Below are 10,857 nucleotides of genomic sequence, written 5' to 3'. Positions count from 1 at the left end.
TAATGTTGATTAAGAAACTTAAGAAATCAATTTGGCTTGACAGAAATTTATCTTTGTTCTATATTCTACACAGACTTTTTAGTCACAAGATTTTAAGTTTGATTCTGTGATTTCTTTCCTTGTGATTTACTGATATTTAATTGATCAAAAACTATTGCAATGGGCACGTGTCTTTTTGACAACTTTATTTTGCTGAATTGAATAGGAAATTGCAATGAGGTTGCTAAAAATTTTATAGCCTATGAAAATGAAACACTTAGAAAACTTTATACAGGGCAATTGGTGATGTAAACTCATAGATAAACAATTTCCTCATCTAATTAAATGTCGATTCTGAAAGATGATTAATATTAAAATCAATCAATTGCCATTGACAGTGCTCTTTTCTATACCATGCATACCCTTACGGTGAAGTGGAATATTATAATCACCAAAATGTATGTAACAGGCAAAAGGAAACTTTTCCGATTCCATAAGTATTTACCTACTTATATTCTTAATCAGATCTAGCCATGTCCATCTGGCCGACCGTCAGTATGAACACATACATACATATAAGAGCTAGGGCCGCCCTTCTTAAATTTCGTATACTAATATTTGTTATTAATATCTAGCTACATTTAAAATTTCATTTGAATCGGACTAGAAATAGCCAAATTATACGCATAAACATTTTTCACTATGTCAAGGGCCATAAGGGCGGAGTTGAACGTTGATCAGTGCAATGGGCTAAACTGCACTTGTGCTTATAAGAGTGAGCGAGCTAGCATATGCTCGGTATGGAGCAAGTAAAAAGAATGTTGTATGCATCCATTTGGTCTTTTAAATTTTAAGTTGTTTCACTTGTTGCATGGCATACCGAATTCGGCGAGACAACTTACCTACTTCATTTTAGACTAGAATCAAATATATGTACTTGTATGCCAATCGAAGTCATGGCCTTGCCAAATGACGCATGTTGTAATGACCTTGGCATGGTAATCTATGGTTATCGATTGAATGTCTTAATGTTTCGTTTACCAATTGGTTTCAAGATCAAACTTGCAACTCGATTGCAAAAATTGTCTAAAACGTGTTCAATCACTTGATTGCAATTGAAAAAGTTTAACAAACTTTGCGTCAGTTAGATAGGCACAGAGGCATAGACAGAAAGAGAGAGAGAGAGAGAAAGACTGATGTTATAATTTTTTGTTGTTGTTTTTGTTTTAATCAATAAACATATTTCCCCATTCAGTGATGCTTTCAATCTGTTGAATTAATTGTAAATGATTATGAAACAAAGGCACATGGCGTATAGAAACAATATCACAATCACAAATCGAAAAGCCGGAAGAGATTGCACTTGGCATTTCAATTAGAAAATGCAATATTAAAACAACAAAATGAAAACCCGGCAAAAATACTAATGGAAAATTTCTAAACGCTTAGGCAGTAAGAGCTGAACTTTCATTAATTGTAACAATCAAGAAGTAAGCAAAAAAGCAAATGAAAAGGCTTAATATTCCAGATGTAAATTCACAAAGTAATCAACGTGGAGTTTCCTTGGCAATTGCACAACAAATATTTTGTTTAATCTTCTTCTTACATTGTTAAAACTGTCTAAAGTTCAATAGGTTTTGTTGGTATGAATCCTATTTGTTTTTAGTCCTTTTGGGTTTTTTAGAAATTTTATAGTCTCGAATTTGAAATCATCACTGAAATTGACACAATAATTGTTAAAATTTGCACTTTTAGTTTTGAATTCACTTTAAAGCACTTATGGTTGTTGTTTTTTTTTATTTTATTTTAATGTTCACTTGTTAAAAAGTTTCAATTTGTTTTTATTTCATTTTCAATTTTCAATTAAATAATTTCGCTTGAAACTGACCACAAAATTTCACGACCTTTGCCAACAATGTGAAAGCAAAAAACAACACAAAAATAATAATAATAAAAAAAAATAATATTTTTGTTACAAACTGAACGCGCGCGCTTGTTGATAACAATTAAAACTGTTCTGTTGGGCCCTGCAATTATAGCCAAGTTAACAGCGCAGCGACGAAGTCAAAGTTAAAAGCGACGTCGACTGAGGACAACAGCAACAACAACAACAACGACGACGACGAAACAACAACTGGCCCCGGCAACTGGCGTCTGATGGTGACGACAACGTCGACAACGAAGACAACTCTATCTAGACAGCAGCACAAACAGAAACCAAAGTCTGACTGAATGACTGACTGAATGACTGACTCTGACGTCGTCGTTGAAGATGCCGCAAAAAATTAAATCAACTGAAACAACGCGGCGAATGAGAGGCCGGCACTCATCAATATAGTTGTTCTACCCTGTACTTGTAGTGAACAAAAGGGTATACCAAGACTCTTAAAGACTATGCCAACACTTGTCACGATCACCCACTGATCGGCAACTACAATGATCGCCAAATGGCGATAAGAACTTACTAAATTAAAAATAAAATCTACATTTTTCTAATTTCATACATGGTATATTTAAGTCGTCGATAGGTGGGCATAATGTTTTGCTTTTCCTATCGGAAATGATTTAGAAAAACCGTAAATAATATTAAATACAACTAGAAAGGGGGAAAAAAGAGAGAAGTAGTGCAACTCAGACTAACAGACAGAGAGATAGAGACAGAGATAGAGAGACATGTAAACGATTGTAAAAATAGAACATTGTAATTATCATTTAAGATTTTTGCTCTTTTCAGTTTAAATATTTACCTTCTAAGTTTTAGTTTCTTAATTGTTTTGCCAAGGGAACTCTAAACAAGTAAAAGATTAGATTGTTAAAAAACCAATCTTCGAAACAATTTAGAAATTTAATAACCAAAATATGCCGCTAATTGTTTTAAGTTCCCACGAGTGCCTAGTTCTTGGAATGTGTTTGACAACCATGTACATACATATGTATGTCTATATATTCTTGATCAGTGTGACATACTTAGTTGGCAAATACTCTGATGTCAATCAAAACGCTGATTAATCTGCCACTTGAAGAGCAAACAATGTCGATCTTTCTAAATCACATGGAATTTTATTACTTACAACATAAAAAAGTGACTGACAAAGCTTTTGACACTATATAGAAAACAAATAAACATAGATTTGTTTATATGACTAACGTTAGTTAACTGACTAAAACCTGCTAGGTGGAGTCATAATTTTTATGTATTTTATTAGATCATACAATCTAATTGCAGCTATTGTACATCTACATATGTGAGTAGGATGTGATATTACAAGGTCAACAAAAAGCTTTATCTATAAAATGATGATATCTTAAAATCGTAGAAACCAAAACATTTTGTGTTTAGATGACACATGTCTAAGGATTGAAAGTAAAGGTGGAGCAGCAGAAAAATGAAAAGAGAAATCTATCTTATATCTAGGACTTTTGTAATGAAATGATGGTGATAAATAACAGTACATTTGGCTAACAGCTCCATAACAGAAAAAAAGTGCCAACAATCGACAATTGTGGGAGTGCATCAAAGAAGATTTCGATAGAGTCCTGCCAAGATTTGATTAAGAGTATCCCCAGCCAGATGGGCATTTAAATTTTTGTGATCAAGTTAATAGGATAAAAGTTGTGCTAATCTAAAGTCAAAATAGTTAAATTTTAAGGGGTGTACTTATTATTTTCATCATGAGTGTATGTATTCTGTGAATATATCTTATGTAGGTTATTTTTTTTTACCAGTCTTGAAGTTATAGATATATAATTGCAAATATTTTCTCTATGTAATTTTTCTAAGCTCAAGTATCTTTGCAATACAATCATTCAGTTTAAATTTCTATAGGCTTAAGTTGATCAAAATATGAGAACTTGTAAAAAAGTATCAACTTGTTTTGTGACTAGAAGAAAATACAGATCAAATATCCAGCCGGAAATTGTTTATTTCGTTTTTTCTTTGTCTATTCTGTAGAACTGTCCCTGCACTGATAAATGAGAATCAGAATCTAGAATCTAGATTGATGCTCAAAAAAGAGAAAACGAGTCCCGACCGTGGAAATGTTAAAACTTAGTTGGTTTTTTTAAGACCTATCTTAGTTTTGAATTCAGGAATAGCAAAATGAAATTAATTTTCATCCATTCCTTTATCTACTCTTTTAATATTTCCTGTAATTAAATTAAGCTCTAACTAAGAGTTATTCAACTGAAGCTATGTACTTAATACAACAATTACAACTACTTAAACCAACAATTGCGATTATCATTAATGATTGTACTTTCTGATGCTAATTGGAATTGAAAACTTTGCCATTTTTGATTTTAATTATGTGCCTAATTTTTTGTGTGTGCTATCACCAAAAAAAAAAAAAAAAAAAATTATGTACGATGTGCAATTTGAAAACATCATATAATTGCTTTTTGATTTATTTACCACCAGTTTTAGTTTCAATTCAGTTTTATTTGCACATCAGACTTATTTGTTAGTTTACATTTTAGTATAATTCTTTCCGTAGGTGTATGTGTGTGTGTGTGTGTGTTGCCTAATCCTTTCATGCATATGGATTTCACTTCAATTGCATATCATTTACAATTTAATTTTATGCATTGAAATAATGTGTGCTGGACAAATTTTCTCTATGAGTGAATTTTATTAGCTTCAATAACCATAAAACACATGCAATTCGTTTTCTTTTATTCTAGGCCTTTTTCCTTTTCCGCTCCTCTCTTTATTGTTGCTTGCCAACTTTCCCTTTGGTCAACTTTTTTGGTGTTTATTAAAATTTGCATTTAATTATTTTAGATCGAAAATTTCATCTATATTTAATAACAAACTACATAGTTAGTTAGTACAACTTTACATTGTTTAAATAATTTTAATCATTTTCAGATTATGCATTCTCTATTTGTTTATAATAGATGTTGACTTTGCCATCTCAAACACACTCACTCCATAGTTATCTTTTTCGATGTGTGTGTGTGTGTGTGTGTGTGTGTGTACCAATTAGCATTCTATATACATATGGATTTAGGTGAGTATTATATATCGTAACGCCCTGGAGCTTAGTGACGCATGATTTGAATTAGTGTATTTATCAGCAATAGAAAATGGTTTTATTGATTAATAAAGTTCTTGAGAATTTTAATAACATTTAGCACGTGGCATAAATACATTTGTAATAAACATAAACTGGACTTGAAGAGGACTTTTTCTATCATGCGACTGCAAAATTACCAATGCAAATTTCTAATTTTCCCTTAAAAAAAAAGTTACTATGCCTACAATATACCTGACCATAGTCAGGTAAAAAGGTAGTAACAAATAGTTTTCTATGTATACCATGCACTTGCAATATGAAGTGGTATATGAAAGTTGACAAAATGTATGTACAGGGCAAAAGGAAGTTTTTCGACCTTATAAATTATATAAATTCTAGAACACCATCAATAACCTGGATATAGCCATGTACAATCCAATTGTAGGACTATCTAATTCTCAGAAAGTATAGTGACCGAGTCGTGTATTAAGTTAAATAATTTTCTCCCACAATATATGTATATGAAACATCGTAATTAAAGCATACAAAATTTCAAAAAATCTGACTTAACATATCTCACATCAGTAAATGTTAGCAACAACATGACCAAAGGGAGAGCCAAATGCGAGTGAGCGAGATAGCCTGTTTTTGCTACATGTATGGTATGTAAATTTGATCAGAAATACAAATATGTATATTTGACTTGGTGCAGGGTATATTAAAGTTGGCACTACAACTTGTTTTCTTCAGTTTTCGTGTTTAGAAACTAAGAATAAGTACATTGAAGGAATTTTTTTCTGTCAACAAATATTGTAAATAACACTATAATAAAGAGCAAATCAAATATTTGTAATTGCGTATCAAACAAGCAAATTAAAATCGTAAATGTCTAAAACTTATTAAGCACTTGAAGGAAGTTTAAGTATTATATGTGTATATACCTGGCCCAATACGATACCTGGCTGAATACGGAAATTGCGTTCTTAGGAATCCGTGTTAAACGACACATGGGCTTCATACAAAATAAGAGGTTACGTTCTAATTGTAAGACATCTGCAGATAATATTGTTTGAATTCCACTGAGTTAACACAGTAAAATATTTCACAATTAATTCTATAATTTCTATGCGATTTTGAATTGATGGTTTTATTGTTAGTAGATGCTTTTAATATATTATCTGAGGATCTTATATATAGATCCTTAAACTTTCATGCAATAGATAAGCAGATGTTATTTAATCTTGAAGGGTTATAGGGCAAGAGTTATAGAGTGCATCATAAAAGCCATTTGAAAGTTTAACTCAATCATTATACTATTTATGAAATAAGAGGGCTTGAATTTAGTTTCTTAAGAGTGAAGTTGTTACACTAATTGAAGATATGGTATGAGTTCTTGAAATAGGTCTATAGACAACTTTCCCACCTTTTTGTGCCCACTTCAAGACAGTTTTCTTTTGAGGATTGACCACGAGGCAGCTTAAACACAAGGTTTGATTAAGTCACAGAAAAGACGTCCTGCTAAGCGATTACAAGTGTATTTTAAGTAGATCTATGGATCTACTGGATAGATCCATATTTTTTGTCTTAAATTTTAGAAAACTATATTTTGTTTTCTTAAATTAAGCTATTAGCAAAGCACTTTTTAGTTTCTGTCTAGAGTTATAGTTTTAGACTTTCGAGTAAAGTTTAAGTAAGGTAAATCGTATACTCCACATCAACATTGGAAAAAAATGGATTAGAAATCAAAATCATTATGACATGTCATAATTACATAGTCAACTCTAATGTTTATTTTTTCATAAATTCAGCGAAAAAACTAACGGCAAAATGTCATTTATTACAAAAATCGTTAGAGTGTTAAATATATATATATATATATATACATATATATAAAAAATAGTTTTTATACCTTTCATTATAGCTTCCCTATTTCTATTTGTGTACAAATTAATAACTCATCATTAGCGTTGCATATTGAAAAAGAAGCTTAAATTAACTAACAATATTTTCCAGTCAATAAATAAAGAGAAATTAAAATTTTATAAACAAATTGAATGGAAATGAGATTTTAAATAGGTATGTATGTACATTCTCTCTCTCCCTCTACCTTTCTAACTTATTCTCATTCTGTTGTTTGTCTCACTCTCTAATCGGATTCACATGATTTATGTCGATTTCAATTCGGTGCACTATACTTATATACAATAATAATACAATCAACATAATAATGATGATAATAATTCTTATCTCAAGTGCTGCTAATCAATTTGACAACTTAAATGCCAGATTGCCAGTAGTCGCTCCAGCAGCAAAATAAAAACAAAAATTAGAAGCAAAAGGTGAAATGCATTTATAAATACTCGTACATGTGACGCTGAATATATATACATATATAAATACATACATATGTAGGTACTCCATATAGTTGATAATAAGTTTTCGATAATGTTGGTTAAAACTAGTTTTATTTAGCTAACAAATTTGAAACAGGGCTGGCTTACTACTTGGCCTACATTTACATCAGTTACATTTTGTAAAAATAAGATAGATTTCAGGTGTTTTTTGTTTTAAAGATTTTCGTTGGCAAATTGGATTAAAGGAACTAAATCTAAGTTTATAAATTTCGACATAGAACTTTCCAAATATCACTTTTGTAGTATTAAGTTTCTCCGTACTTTAAACTAATTTCAAATTTCAATTTCTATCTACAATTCATTATAGGAAAGTTTTGCTGTATAAGGTTATCTGTAAGGGTTGTTCTTATTTGCTTAAGTGAAACTCATTTAACTAAAATCGATTTCTTCAACCATATGGGTTTGTGTCTCAGCTAACACCAATTCCCAATTAGAATGAATATGAAGAAATCCGCACACGAAAATCTTTTTTTGTGTTTTTTTTTTCCAAGTATAATTATACAGGTGTAAACTGGTTGCCATTCATTGACATCAAGACACAGTCAGAGACACCTTTAGACACAATTCAGTCATGTGAAGGCTTTTGAAGAGAGCTCACGTGATGTCTTGTGTCGAAACCAGTTTTGGTATTTAATTAAAAAACAGTTTTCGAAAACTAATGAATTAAAATAACGAAGTGGTTACACCCTTGCCATTGCATAAATATGAAAATTTGCATCTCCAACAAGAAAATGCCTCAATCCATGAATTGGATTCGATTGGGTCTTATTTGATCAAAAAATTTTAAAATTCATGTCAAATGTCATTAATTGGTTATGTATAGTTACCTTAAAGAATTATTTCTTCAAATTGTAAGATAAATGTAAAAACATATATTAAGATAAGATGTCAGTCTAAAGATCTCAAATGGTTTCAAAAATGTTCAAGTAAAAAAATCAACAATTTCTCTTTCCTTTTAAGGTTTAAATCCTTGTATGTGAGAGTATCTTATTGCTAAATATTAGCTTTTTTTTTGGATACAAGTATGTACCCCATATTTGTATGTGTGTTATGTGTTACATGAATAAGTATATATTTTTTTTTACAAATAACTAAATGATAAGTGCAGCCAGACGCCCGAGAGTCTGATGTTACAATCATTGTGCAATGTTATATCATTTTGTTGAATGATGCTATATCATTTAGATAACTTTGGAATTTGTTCGTGTGCCCGCCCCCTCCCTCAGCGAACTCTATGACCCTCACTAGACTCTACATTCATCACTCTATACACCTATGATTAAGCATCTACCAATGTTCCAGTCATGCTGATTAAGAGCTCCCCCAACTACACCTTGTAGAGTCGAATGCAATATCGTGTTGATGTTATTAACCTTTTTTTTTTTTTTTGCCTCTTGCCTCCACCCAGTATGTCTTATGTCAATGTTCATGTATGAAATGGATAAGCAGCAGCAGAGAAGTAGGTAGGTTGAATATACTTAACACATAGCTATACTATATACTAGATATGTAGTCAGTCATCGTTGTTTGCACTTTATGCATGTGTATGTGCGCCTGATAAACAAAAGAAGGAAATACATGAGTTACGCTTGTGTTTTCTGTTGCTTTTTTGTTCAATGAGTTGGTCTTAACTTGATTCTATGTGGGCATACAGGATCAGGTAACGCATTTATATTTAGAATTTGAAATAATTTCAACACTTGAGATTTCCAACTAGTATTTGCTTTGTGCTTATCTTGGAATGTGTCTTATCTAATGAGAGACATTTATGCCTACTGCAATTTACATTATATTTATTTATAAATATTATTTATCTTTTATGCCCATCAAACTTTATATTGATTTATTTGAATTCGCACGATTTTCAAAATTAAGTTTTATCAAGTTTTTTATTCTAAAATAAAGAAAGAAAATTTGTGAAGCACTTTTAATTTATAAAGACCTTAATTTTAAGAAATTTTTCTAAATGCCTCTTCCAGCTCATTTCGTATTAACTAATTCATTTCATTGATTGCTTTACGAAGAAACTAGTTAATTTATGTAAGACTTAAAGAAAATACCATCTATCTATCTTAATTCTAATATACATATGATGATGGAATTTGTTTTTCTTTTTTGTAAAATTGAAATCCGGAACTCATCAATTTAAGCTGCTTTCACATTTTCCTTACTATCTGCTGTCTTAATCCCATTCTCAGTTACGTTCAACCCCATCGTGCCGCAATCTATATCAGAGGATAATAAAAAAGGAAACAAAAAAGGCAACAAGCCGCATCCTCAGCACATGTTCACGGCCTCAAACCGCCGAATAGCAATAACAAAAACAAAGAACACGGGAAACAAAAACCAAACCAAAGGAAGAAGAGCAACAAAAAAAGACAAAAAAAAAAGGAACCAAAAGAAAATGATACAAGAAATACCGTCAGTTGTTTATACCTTCAGAGATGCCGGAGATGGCTGCTCTTTAAGCCAATTTGTAAACCATCAAATCGCGTTAAATGCGCTTTTCCGGTCGCGGCCCATCTCTCTGAACAGAATGAAACACACACACACACACCATACAGACACACATTACACGCAAAAGAGAAATCCCAATTGTTATTGTTTTCTTTGCTAAACGGAAATGCTTAGGTTTAGGCACCGGCAGTGCCAACGGAACCCCTTACCGAGGACATCATCACCATCACCATCAGCATCACCAACAGTTCGGTTCAGTTCAGTTCAGGTAGAGCAAAAGGACAACAACAGCAGGGACAACCAACACATATGCCTTCTTTGATAAGGAGGCAATTGTTGGGCGCTTTCATCTCGCCTCTGTTTCTTGATTTTTCATATATGTATGTATAAAATGGATAAGTATATTGATTTGTTTGCCTTGTCTGTGAGAACGGAAATTGAAAAACAGAAGGATGAAATAGGCAACTTGAATTCCACATAGAATTATGCTTAACAGTTTTTTTATGTTCCTTTTACCTTCTTCTGCCTTCTATCTCACCTATATTTGTTCTTGTTTTTCAATTATCGATAGTACGATTGTCACCTCTCGAGGAGATACACTTAATGCCTGTCATTGAACTCTCTGTGCAGCGACTTCCGTTTTTTTCTTTTCCCCCACCGAACAGAACAACCAAAACACCGTGACCAATCAACTAGCCAGAGCCAGGTTGACCCACAAGGAGCGAGTAGATTCTATATATGTATATACATATATTGACCATAAAATGCCTGAAAAATGAGCCCATAATTTACGAGCTGTTTGTCAACAATGTTTAGATAGAAACCTGAAAATCGATTTTCCATATCATTCCCGTTGACCATTTCTTTGGGTGGGTAATGAGGCGTTTTTAATGCATTTCCGTTTTGAATAAATTTTAAATCGTATTAGTGTCCCAATGTGTCAGAGAAAGTCATATATATTTGACTTAATTATTTTGGAAAAAGCAAATGCT

Source organism: Drosophila willistoni, assembly GCF_018902025.1.
Source record: "Drosophila willistoni isolate 14030-0811.24 chromosome XR unlocalized genomic scaffold, UCI_dwil_1.1 Seg41, whole genome shotgun sequence".
NCBI lineage: Eukaryota > Metazoa > Arthropoda > Insecta > Diptera > Drosophilidae > Drosophila > Drosophila willistoni.
This window is presented reverse-complemented; position numbering follows the sequence as displayed.